Source organism: Aquarana catesbeiana, linkage group LG02, assembly GCF_042186555.1.
Source record: "Aquarana catesbeiana isolate 2022-GZ linkage group LG02, ASM4218655v1, whole genome shotgun sequence".
Taxonomy (NCBI): domain Eukaryota; kingdom Metazoa; phylum Chordata; class Amphibia; order Anura; family Ranidae; genus Aquarana; species Aquarana catesbeiana.
Window position 1 is genome coordinate 733,691,058 of NC_133325.1, and position 12,300 is coordinate 733,703,357.

Sequence of the window (12,300 nt, forward strand, 5' to 3'; positions counted from 1 at the left end):
CAGATCTGAGGACTGGTAAGCTGCAATATACACTCAACGGTCACTTTATTAGGTACACCTGTTCAATTGCTTGGTAACACAAATTGCTAATCAGCCAATCACATGGCAGCAATTCAATGCATTTAGGCATATAGATGTGGTGAAGACGACTTACTGACGTTCAAACCGAGCATCAGAATGGGGAAGAAAGGGGATTTAGTGACTTTGAACGTGGCATGGTAATTAGGGCAGGCGGGCTGGTCTGAGTATTTCAAAAACTGCCGATCTGGGATTTTCAAGCACAACTATTTCTAGGATTTACAGATAATGGTCTGAAAAAAGAGAAAATATCCAGTAAGGGGCAATTGTGTGGACGAAAATACCTTGTTGATGTCAGGGATCAGAGGAGAATGGGCAGACTGGTTAGAGATGATAGAAAGACAACAGTAACTCAAATAACCACTTGTTACAACCAAGGTATGCAGAATATCATCTCTGAATGCACAACACATTGAACTTTGAAGCAGATGGGCTACAGTAGCAGAAAACCACAGCGGGAGCCACTCCTGTCAGCTAAGAACAGGAAACTGAGGCTACAATTTGCACAGGCTCATCAAAATGGGACAATAGAAGATTGGAAAAACCCTGTCTGGTCTGATGAGTCTTGATTTATCCTGTCTTGTATTAACGGTTCAGGCTGGTGGTGTAATGGTGTGGGGTATATTTTCTTGGCACACTTTGGGCCCCTTAGTACCAACTGAGCATCATGTAATGCAATGGCCAACCTGAGTATTGTTTCTGAGCATGTCCATCCCTTTATGACTACAGTGTACCCATCTTCTGATGGTTACTCCCAGCAGGATAATGCACCATGTCACAAAGCTCAAATCATCTCACCACTGGTTTCTTGAACATGACAATGAGGTCACTGTACTCCAATGGCCTCCACAGTCACCAGATCTCAATCCAATAGAGCACCTTTGGGATGTGGTGGAAGAGGAGATTCGCATTATGGATGTGCAACCGACAAATCTGCACTGTGTGATGTTATCATGTCAATATGGACCAAAATCTTTGAAGAATGTTTCCAACACCTTGTTGAATCTATGCCATGAAGAATTAAGGCAGTTCTGAAGGCAAAAGGGGGTCCAGCCCGGTACTAGCAAGGTGTACCTAATAAAGTGGCTGGTGAGTGTATATCATCTTGGTAGAGCTTAGATATACTTTAAATCCTTGCAATGTTTGTATTTGGCCTAGGACTTTTTTTTTCTCAACCAAAAAATTCACGTTTACTTTTCATATAGAAATCATGTTTTGAGTAATAATCAATAAAAGAAAAAAATAAATAACAAATTTGAACAGAATGCTTTGGCTGGAGTACATTTCCATTTCCTTTTTCTAAGAACTTCTCACAATACAGGTAATTTTATGGCATTATATGCATATTAAATCATCCTTTATGTCCTCATTAATGAAGACTTTGGTATGGTAATTATGGGTGAATAAACATTCTCAATGCCTTTCTTTTTCTTTCCATATATATTAGAGAACACAAAGCCATGTTTTATTGTTTGCCTTGCACCTAAAAATTAAAGCATAAAATTAAATTGCAAATGAATTAAGCTGTACATTTCCAGTTTAATAAGTTTAAAGAACTTTTTTGTGGACCGTTAATTAACTCCTTTGAAAAAGGTCACTGGCAGGGATGGGTCTTGCAAATGGTCTCAAGAAACTTAGCCATATTTAGTTAATGAAAAGCTCTTTTATATTATCTAAAGCTTTACGAAGTGGGAAAACATACAGAAAATTCCCTTGAGATAAAGCAATTATGCAGACGAGCTAACCAATTAAATGTATGTAGAATAATGGCAGCTAAGGCTACAGTGGAAGGGCAATTAATTACATTCAATAAAATTAGGCTTCTCTGTTGCCTGAATGGGCTCCTGAGATCTGAAGCCGGGGCACATTTCTTCTCAGAAATCACCAAAAAATTATATTTTTTATATATTTTTTTTTTTATAGTTTCCATTGACGTATAACTATATTCTTGAAGATAAATACCTTGCAGAAATAAAAGCACCCCTTCAAATGTATTTTAACGAGTAATATAAGTACCTGAGTTAAGGTTACTATTCGGCCCTGCTTCCCAGGGACAGCCCCTGTTGTGAGTAGTCAGTCCCTGGGAAACAGGCATCCCCTGCATAATCCCTGGGAGCTGGCCACCACTGTAATGTGCAGCCTCCAACTCAAGTCTAACTAGCTAAGCGTCACTGAAAAATGAAGTGGTGGCTGCGTCAATCCATGCTGCCACACACATGCAGGCTGCCTGAGCGTTACCATTTTGGATTGACGTGACTTGAGTTGGAGGCTAGGCACTGCAATATTGAAAAATGATTCTCTCCACAGGAAACACCTTGAGGGTGATTCATTGAATGTCATCACTACTTAGTACTAGCCAGGGACGTAGATAAGGGGGGGGGGATTTTGGGGGTTTAAATCTCCCCCAGAGCATCAGTGCAGAATAACATTTAATCAGCTTTTTTTTTTTTATTATATTTTGAACTTGGACCTACAGGTAAGCCTATAATAAGGCTTACCTGTAGGTACAGTGAATATCTCCTAAACTTGCACTGTTTAGGAGATCCTTACACAACATGCAGCTGGGGACGCCACCGACGCATGCCAGACCTTCAGAGCTCTGTGCCGGAGCTGAGGGCTCCCGTGTGCATGCGCGGCGTGACATAATCGCAGCCCTGGCCACTCATATAGTAGGAGCCAATGAACCCAGAAGGGAGACTGGATGAAGGTGGCAGCGTAGGGGAGCTGTGATAACGATGTGCTAGAGGGCTCCGTGTACAGGTAAGTCTGTCATTATGTGCTAGTATGCGGTGCATATTAGTACATTATGACTTAAACCTGCAGGATAGCCCATTGTTTTTTATTTTTCTTGCGCTTTACTACCGCTTTAATTCTTCTGGTTATTTTTTAACTTAAAACATATTCACGCTGGGCTAGAATACAAATGGCCTCTTTGTTAAATCATGCATGTTTTGATTTTTTATTGAAGGTTTACAATTAAAGAAGAGCTATCATTATTTTTTTATTTAACTCCCAAGGGGGGCAAATGCATATAGCACTTACATTCTGACCGGTAGCCCCGTTGTCCCCTAAAAACCTCTATATAGCTGCAGCTTTATGCCCTTTTGAAACCCAAATTATGGGCATTCCTGTGGGGGAAGGTACAGCCAGCACATAGCCCTGTTCCCTCTCCAAGATTAGTGATCTGTCAATATTATTAATGAACAATCAGTGCTACTTTTTCATTCATAAAAGTAAAAGATCATTCAGAGTTTTGGCTCTGTGTAAAGTATCTGCTCTGTGTGTCCCCTAGGAAGTTAAAAAAAAAAAAAAAAAAAAAAAATATATATATATATATATATATATATATATATATATATATATATATATTTTACCAATGCTTAGATGTGCTTTTTTTGCTTTATTTTCACCTGGCGATCTAGCCAGTAATCTGTTGTTTTTCAACATAACAAGCTCTCCTTAAAACGTAGCAGGGCATTGGGACAAACCATTTACCGCTGACAGGGGTGCCTACAATGATCAGATTTTATTTATTTATGTCAAATTTTTATCTCGAAACAAAAAAAAACAACTGTTGCTTTAACTATTTCTGTAAGTGCAGTGTGAGCTAGAGTTTGCTTCAATTTGTTAGTGTATCTAAATTTGCTAGTGCATTTAACAATCCCCTTCCCCAAGATAATGCTGCTGTCCAAAGGTGTCTCTGTGGTCCTTCATCCAGAATGGGGACATTTTAATACAAGAGGTGTGTAACTGGCCAGTTTACCAAGTGAAAACAGAGGGAAAAAAAGGCTAAAAAAAGAAAACAAATGCAGCTACCACACCTAATGATCGGTAAGCTGCAATATACATAGCTGCCAAATCACGGGAATTTGGTGTTGTCCCGGCAACCCGTCATTGCCCGACCACCAGCTGCAGCTCTTGGCTGTGAAGACCTGGCTGCGGGGGATCTCCACGCGGCTAGCAGGTCTCTTCCATGTGTACAGTGCAGAGGGGAGGAGCCTCCGACCCAGGCATCTAATTGGCTAATCGGCTTCTCTCTTTAGTGTACACACAGAGCAATAAACTTGTACACTGATGCCGGTTAGCTGTCCAGGTCGGAGGCCCCTCCCCTCTGCACTGTACACACAGAAGAGACCTGCTAGCCGGAGAACCCATGGGCACCACAGAACTGCCGTCTGCCCCCCCTCTAAGTGAGCTGACAGCCAGCAGAGGTGCAGGGGGAGATGCTACAGGCACCAGAATGTTGCAGGTCTGTGTGTTGGGGAGGTACAGAGTAATGTGTTGGAGGTGCACATCAAGTGAAGTCCTGTTCCATGTCCGCACCCTCTCACCCTTCCCTGTGCCATGTCCACACCCTCTCACCCACTCCTGTACCATGCCTGCACCCTCTCACCCTCACCTGTACCATGCCTGCACCCTCTCACCCTCTCCTGTACCATGCCTGCACCCTCTCCTGTACCATGCCTGCACCCTCTCCCCCTCTCCTGTACCATGCCTGCACCCTCTCACCCTCACCTGTACCATGCCTGCACCCTCTCACCCTCACCTGTACCATGCCTGCACCCTCTCCCCCTCTCCTGTACCATGCCTGCACCCTCTCACCCTCACCTGTACCATGCCTGCACCCTCTCACCCTCACTTGTACCATGCCTGCACCCTCTCACCCTCTCCTGTACCATGCCTGCACCCTCTCCTGTACCATGCCTGCACCCTCTCCCCCTCTCCTGTACCATGCCTGCACCCTCTCACCCTCACCTGTACCATGCCTGCACCCTCTCACCCTCTCCTGTACCATGCCTGCACCCTCTCCTGTACCATGCCTGCACCCTCTCCCCCTCTCCTGTACCATGCCTGCACCCTCTCACCCTCTCCTGTACCATGCCTGCACCCTCTCCCCCTCTCCTGTACCATGCCTGCACCCTCTCACCCTCTCCTGTACCTTGCCTGCACCCTCTCACCCTCTCCTGTACCATATCCACACCCTTTCACCCTCTCCTGTACCATGCCTGCACCCTCTCACCCTCTCCTGTACCATGTCTGCGCCCTCTCACCCTCACCTGTACCATGTCTGCACCCTCTCACCCTCTCCTGTACCTTGCCTGCAACCCCTCACCCTCTCCTGTACCACGCCTTCACCCTCTCCTGTACCATGCCCGCACACTATCACCCTCGCCTGTACCATGCCCGCACCCACTCACCCTCTCCTGTACCATGCCTGCACCCTCTCACCTGTCTCCTGTATCATGTCCGCACCCTCTCACAACCTCCTGTATCATGCCTGCACCCTCACACCCTCTCCTGTACCATATCCACACCCTCTCACCCCCTCCTGTACCATGTCTGCACCCTCTCTAACAGTCTCCTGTACCATGTCCGCACCCTCTCACCCTCTCCTGTACCATATCCACACCTTCTCAGCCTTTCCTGCACCATGTCTGCACCCTCTCTGACTGTCTCCTGTATCACGTCTGCACACTCTCTGACCATCTCCCTTTCTCTCTTTTTCTCTCTCCCTCTTTCTCTCTTCTTCTCTCTCCCTCTTTCTCCCTTTCTTTCTCTCTCCCTCTCTTCCTTCTTCCTACATCCCTCTTTCATCTCAGACTCTAACTATACCCCCATTAAGCCATGTCCAAAATAAAGTTTAAGCAAAGCCCATTTTTCGCCACGGCACACAATGAATTTTTTCTCTCGGGTAAGCCACACCTACAAATGAATGCCCCACCCCTAATTAAAATAAGACTCTGCCTACATACAAAAAAAAAAGCGTCCCTATTATTTTTTTCAGAATGTTGACAACTATGCAATATATCCCAATTTTGATTTTGGGTTTAATACTGCTTTAACGTCTAAATGAGCTTCTGAACCTTCCACATATTACTAGTGGTGTAATGTAATATACAGAAAATAGACAAGCATATAGATTTTGGACTAAATAGTTGACTCTCTTATCCTATTAATATAGATTTAGAACTATAAAGATGTGGTGTTGCTCTCATAAAGAAAACACACAAGACATTTGGTAATCAATAAGGCAGACTTTATACCATATTGATCAGTAGGGCTTCTAATTTAAACAATTACTGCTACTGATTCAGCAACATGTAGCATGTACAGTCTCAGTTTTAACTACAGTAAATCAAATGTTTTCCATTCCATGTTTCAGTTTCATTGGGTCATCTGAATGTAGAGGGCAGATGAATATAAATAAAAATTGATCACCTACACTTAGTTAAAAGAGAGTAACATCAAAAATCTGTTCATTAATCACTCTGGTATAAAAATGGACTTCCTCTTGTTGAACCTCCTCTTAAATATCCAAACCATAAAATATTTTATCTTGTCTTAGTATATGTAAGAAAATGGCATTCTTTCCTCATACCACAAATAGTAAGAACCCTAATCCTGACCAGCTAGCACTATAGCCTAAATATTTAACCACTTGACCAAGATTTGGCTGCTGAATGACCGGGCCATTTTTTGCGATTCGGCACTGCGTTGCTTTAACTGACAATTGCGCGGTCCTGCAACGCTGCACCCAAACAAAATTGATGTCCTTTTTTCCCCACAAATAAAGCTTTCTTTTGGTGGTATTTGATCGCCTCTGCGGTTTTTATTTTTTGCGCTGTAAACAAAAAAAGAGTGACAATTTTGAAAAAACGCAATATTTTGTACTTTTTGATATAATAAATATCCCTTTTTTTTTTTAAAAAAGCGAATTTTTTCTCAGTTTAGGCCAATATGTATTATTCTACATGTTTTGGTAAAAAAAAAAAAAATTGCAATAAGCGTATATTAACTGGTTTGTGCAAAAGTTATAGCGTCTACAAAATAGGGGAGAGATTTATAGCATTTTTAGTATATATATTTTTTACTAGTAATGGCGGCGATCTGCGATTTTTATAGGGACATTATGGCGGACACATCGGACACATTTTTGGGACCATTGGCATTTGTACAGCGATCAGCGCTATAAAAATGCACTGATTACTGTAAAAATGTCACTGGCAGGGAAGGGGTTAACACTAGGGGGTGATCAAGGGTTTAACTGTGTTCCCTAGGTGTGTTTCTAACTGTAGGGGGAGGGAACTGACCTAGAGGAAGTGATGGATCGTTGTTCCTAGCTATTAGGAACTCACGATCTGTTACTCCTCACAGAACAGAACAGGGATTTGTGTGTTTACACACACACACTTCCATGTCCTGCCTCTCGTGCCCACGATCGCTCGTGGCCGGCGGTCATCGCAACCGTCGGCCACGAGCATTGGCACCCCGCTGTGCCTCCGGTGGCATGCGCGTGCCTGCTATTCCGATCCCGCGAGCCGCCGTATAGCTACGGCGGCTTGCGGGATCGTGCCGACCTGCCGCTGTATAATGATGGTGGCTGGTCGGCAAACTGTTAAAGGTTGAAATATATATGTAATAAAAAAAAATTATTTTGTGCTATGAATATGCTAAACAAACGTATTAAGTAATCAAAATCTCGTAGTGCTCATACACTGGTGAAAATAAAGTACTATAAGTGCAAAAAAGAAAATTCATCCATATATACATGTAAAGCTGTAAACATGTGCATTCATAAATAATAATATTCAATAAAGTGCCAAGTAAGGTATATAAATTAAACTTTTCAATTGAAAGTGCCAATTATTCTGTGCACAGCATAAAAAACTTCAAATAATATTCATTCAATAATTCCAAATCTTCAAATGTGGCATAAAATTGGTAAATGATATAGACAGGGGAATCCCAATTCCAAATACTGGTAGTGACACAGGTGCTCCACATGAGCTTAAAGTAGAACTATAGGCAAAACTTTTTTTTTCATATTGGATACCACAAGAGAGGGTTTTAACCCCTGTCAGATTTTTTTTTTTGCCATCTGTGTCCCATTGCAGAAATTTTCCTTCACTTCCTGCCCCATAGCCAAAGAGGAAGTGGGAGGAAACCTTGTAAATTAAGGGAATTTCTTGGGGACCACCAGAACTAATGTCCCCATTGGAAGATTTCCCAACTATTACTTTTCTGGGGACAAACCAAAATTTGGGATTTTCTTTTACTTTCGTTTCCAATAATAATGGTAAACAGGACAAATAGAGAAGGCAAATCTCCCTAACAGGGGCACAGCCAGAAATAAAAACTGATAGGTGTTCTAATCCCTCTCCACTCTATCCAACACTAAAAAAAAAAAAGTTTTGCCTCTAGTTATACTTTAATTACAGTCCAAAATTGCTCCAAGTGATCCCTTGTCCATCCTCCACTATATATAATAATGAATAGACGCTTACCAGATGAAAAGACCCCCCAAAAGAGGTTTAGCCACACATTAGTGGACAACACCCCCCACTGTGGGTTTGCAGGTAACACTCCCTTCATAGGACCCGTATGTTGGATGTGTCATTAAAAAGATCACTCAATAATGCGGCAGGTAAGTTGTCTCTATTCATTATCCAGGCATGTATATAAAAAAGGAACACAATCGCTCATTACGCAATTTTCCAGCATAAGAAACTTATTAAAAGAACAGTATTTTACTCACAAGTAAAATGAATACATCAGGCATTCAGAAATTATCGTCTTGCGCCCCCGGCGAGCGTGCTGACGTCACCGCTATGTCCTTCAACCCAACGTACATTTCGTCTCAGGGGCAATGGAGATTTTCACAATTTATAAATCCCCCTATGACATGATTAAAGTTCCAGCCTAAACCTAAGTCTTAGAAATGCTCCTTCACACCTATACTGACTAACTTCTGTAAAAAGGATGCACGCTATATACTTACCTGTTTGTAGTCAGCTCCAGTCCAGTCACGTGATCTGGTTCCCTGTGTCAGGGAGCGCCTTCAACGGCTGAGACTTGGAAGCCTATGGGTAACATCACCACTCCCGGATTTCCCCGCTATGTTCTCCAACCCAACATACATTTTGTCTCAGGGGCAATGGAGATTTTCACAATTCATAAATCTCCCTATGACATGATTAAAGTAAAGTTCCAGCCTAAACCTAAGTCTTAGAAATGTTCCTTCACCCCTTCTAACACCTATACTTACTAACTTCTGTAAAAAGCACGCACTCTATATACTTACCTGTTTGTAGTCCGCTCTAGTCCAGTCACGTGATCTGGTTCCCTGTATCAGGGAGCGCCTTCAACGGCTGAGACTTGGGAGCCTATGGGTAACATCACCACTCCCGGATTTCCCAGCCATTGTCAAGTGCTTTCTTCCCTCCCATGCAGTCACCGCTGACTGACGCAGGGGATCATGTGACCAGACCAGTGTTGGTTCAAAATAGGTAACCATATACACTTTTTTACACAAGTAAGTTAGCAGAGGTGTTAGGAGGGTGGAGGGGACATTTTTAAGACTAGTTAGATTTAGGTTGGAATAGTACTTTAACTACGGTGAATTTCTATTTAAATATTTAAATAAAGGACTTTGCAACATTTAAAAAAAAAAGTATAATAAAAGGACTTTCTCACAGTTGTCAGTGTGTTTATTTACTATTTGACTTCTTTTGTGAGTTAATATTAAGTGATACTATGTATCCTTTATTCATGCACAAAGGTGGGGGCTGTATCGGGGGGGGGGGGCTTATTTTAAAGGATGCTTCCAGATTCTGAAAAATCCCCCTTGCAGACCCCTCACATCCACTGGGCATGGGATGTGGGGAAAAGGCCCAGGTCCTTGTCAACATTGGGAACCCCCCTGGCAAGATACCTTTCCCCTTCCAGAAACAGATCTTGTATGGACTTTGGGGAAGATCCAATGCTTTTTTTTTCTTGTCTTTTGAAAACCATACCAAACCCAAAGGCTGGGGTGCTTATCAGAATTTGAAGCCCTGTTTAAAATAGGAGAAACCCCAGATATCTGCCACCCCATGTGAATGAGTAAGGGGTACATTGCACCACTGGTTACTAGATTATAAACTTACTGGATTATAAAAAAACAAACAAATAATAAGCACACAACACCATGCCAAAAGTCCTTTTTATAAACAAAAAAGTAGTGTAAATCGATCATCAATCACAACGTTCGGTGATGTAGAACCACGTAAATCATGGACAACACTTGATGACCCGCCAAAAAATAAAATGTCAACTGTGCATGGCAATCTTTTTTCGACTGACTCCTTATTCCCAATGACAGCTCCTACCTCTGCAGCTGAATGTAAACATAGAGGTCAGAAGCTGGTTGGTGTCTTGACCAAATATGACCATCATCCTGGATTCCCAAGCTTGGCATCAGGGTAGCAGTTGCAAAGATATTAACAGGCACCTGTCTTAGCAACCAATAATGCTGTGTGACCACTACTATCTAAGCAATCAAAGACGCTAGAAGACCTGCACAGCATGGAGTTGTCCTTTATTGGTGGTAGTAATATCACCAATAAATGAATGACTTCATGCTGCTTCCAGCAGGAGATTTGGGATGAGTGGGGCAAATATTTCAATGTGACTATGAGCTGCAAACAGGCAGGGTTCAGTGCACACCCTACACTGTTGCAAACCCAAACTCCATCCCTACTATGGAGCCGACCAAAAAGGCCTAGATGGGCTGGATGTGTGTGTGTGAAAGTGGCGGACACTCCTTTCAAAATCATGATGTAATGAATATTATTAACCAACACAGCTTTGAAACACACGGTTTCTTTCTATATATGGACTAACTTCAGAGATCCCAAGATCCCTAAGAATAGATTTAGACTTTGGGGGGCTCAGGGCACTTCAGGTATGAGGGGTCCCTTATACACAAAGTTGGTTTACATTCTCAATGGCAGTCACACATTATTAAAATGCATGTGTGGTTTGTTTAAAACAAAACAATATTCCAATCCAGAGTAAAAACTTTTACAGATGATGGCTGGCAAAGTATTACTTCCCAAGATACATTTAATTTAATAAAATACATTTTTTAATTATACATTTTTATATTATTTTATTATTTATACAATTTTTTTATATTGTTTTATATCATTTTTGTATAGAAGGGTCCTTTCTGTTGGGGGGTGGGGGGTGTGGGCAGGGCAGTTGATCCTTTTGCCCCCTTATAAATCTGGCACAGCGCATAATCCAAAAATCTTAGCCATAACATAACATAGCTGGCTGATGGGAGAAAGAACATCATGGCAGAAAGATTTTGGACCTTACTTATAGATTCTAAAACCATACTAACTTCTAAACTAAACCTCGTATACTAGGTTCAAAACTGAGCAGGTGGTGACCCTAGTAGGGGTGCACCAAAATTTTGCTATGGGTCCCCATAATTTGCAACAATGCCACTTTATGAGAATAGCACCTAACATCTAATATTTACTAATATATTGGGGTTGATTTGCAAAGACTCCATGAAGGTAAAAAGCACACATTCTTTAGAACCACTTTAAGTTCTATCCAGCTGAAAGATAATAATGGGGTTCACTTACTAAAAACTGGAGAGTGCAAAATCTAGTGCAGTTATGTATGGTAGCCAATCAGCTTCTAAGTTCAGCTTGTTCAAATAAAACTGGAAGCTGATTGGTTTCTATGCAGAGCTGCACCAGATTTTTCTCTCTCCAGCTTTTAGTAAATCAACCCCGTTGTCGGCTTTCAGCTAGATAGAACCTAAAGTGGTTCTAAAGAATGTAGGCTTTTTACCTTCATGCATTCTATGCATGAAGGTAAAAAACCTTCGGTATGCAGCTCACCCCGCAGCCCCCCTGAATACTTACCCGAACCTGATTGCAATCCAGCGATGTGCATGAGAACGGCTGCTCTCCCAGGTCCCTGCCTCCTCATTGGCTGAGAGACAGCAGCGGGAGCCATTGGGTCCTGCTGTTATCAATCACAGCCAGTGAGGAGAGAGCAGGGGGCGGGGCCAAGCCCTACTCTGCGTGTCTTATTCCCCGTACACACGGTCGGATTTTCTGATGGAAAATGTCAGATCGGAGCGTGTTGTCGGAAATTCCGACCATGTGTGGGCTCCATCGGACATTTTCCATCGGATTTTCCGACACACAAAGTTGGACAGCAGGAGATAAAATTTTCCGACAACAAAATCCGATCGCGTCAATTCCGACCGTGTGTGGCCTGTTCCGACGCACAAAGTGCCACGCATGCTCAGAAGAAATTCCGAGACGGAACAGCTCGTTCTGGTAAACTTAGCGTTCGCAATGGATACAGCACTTTCGTCACGCTGCAATGTTAAAAATGGTTTAATACAGCGCACTCTCTTCTTCTTTATAATGTGAC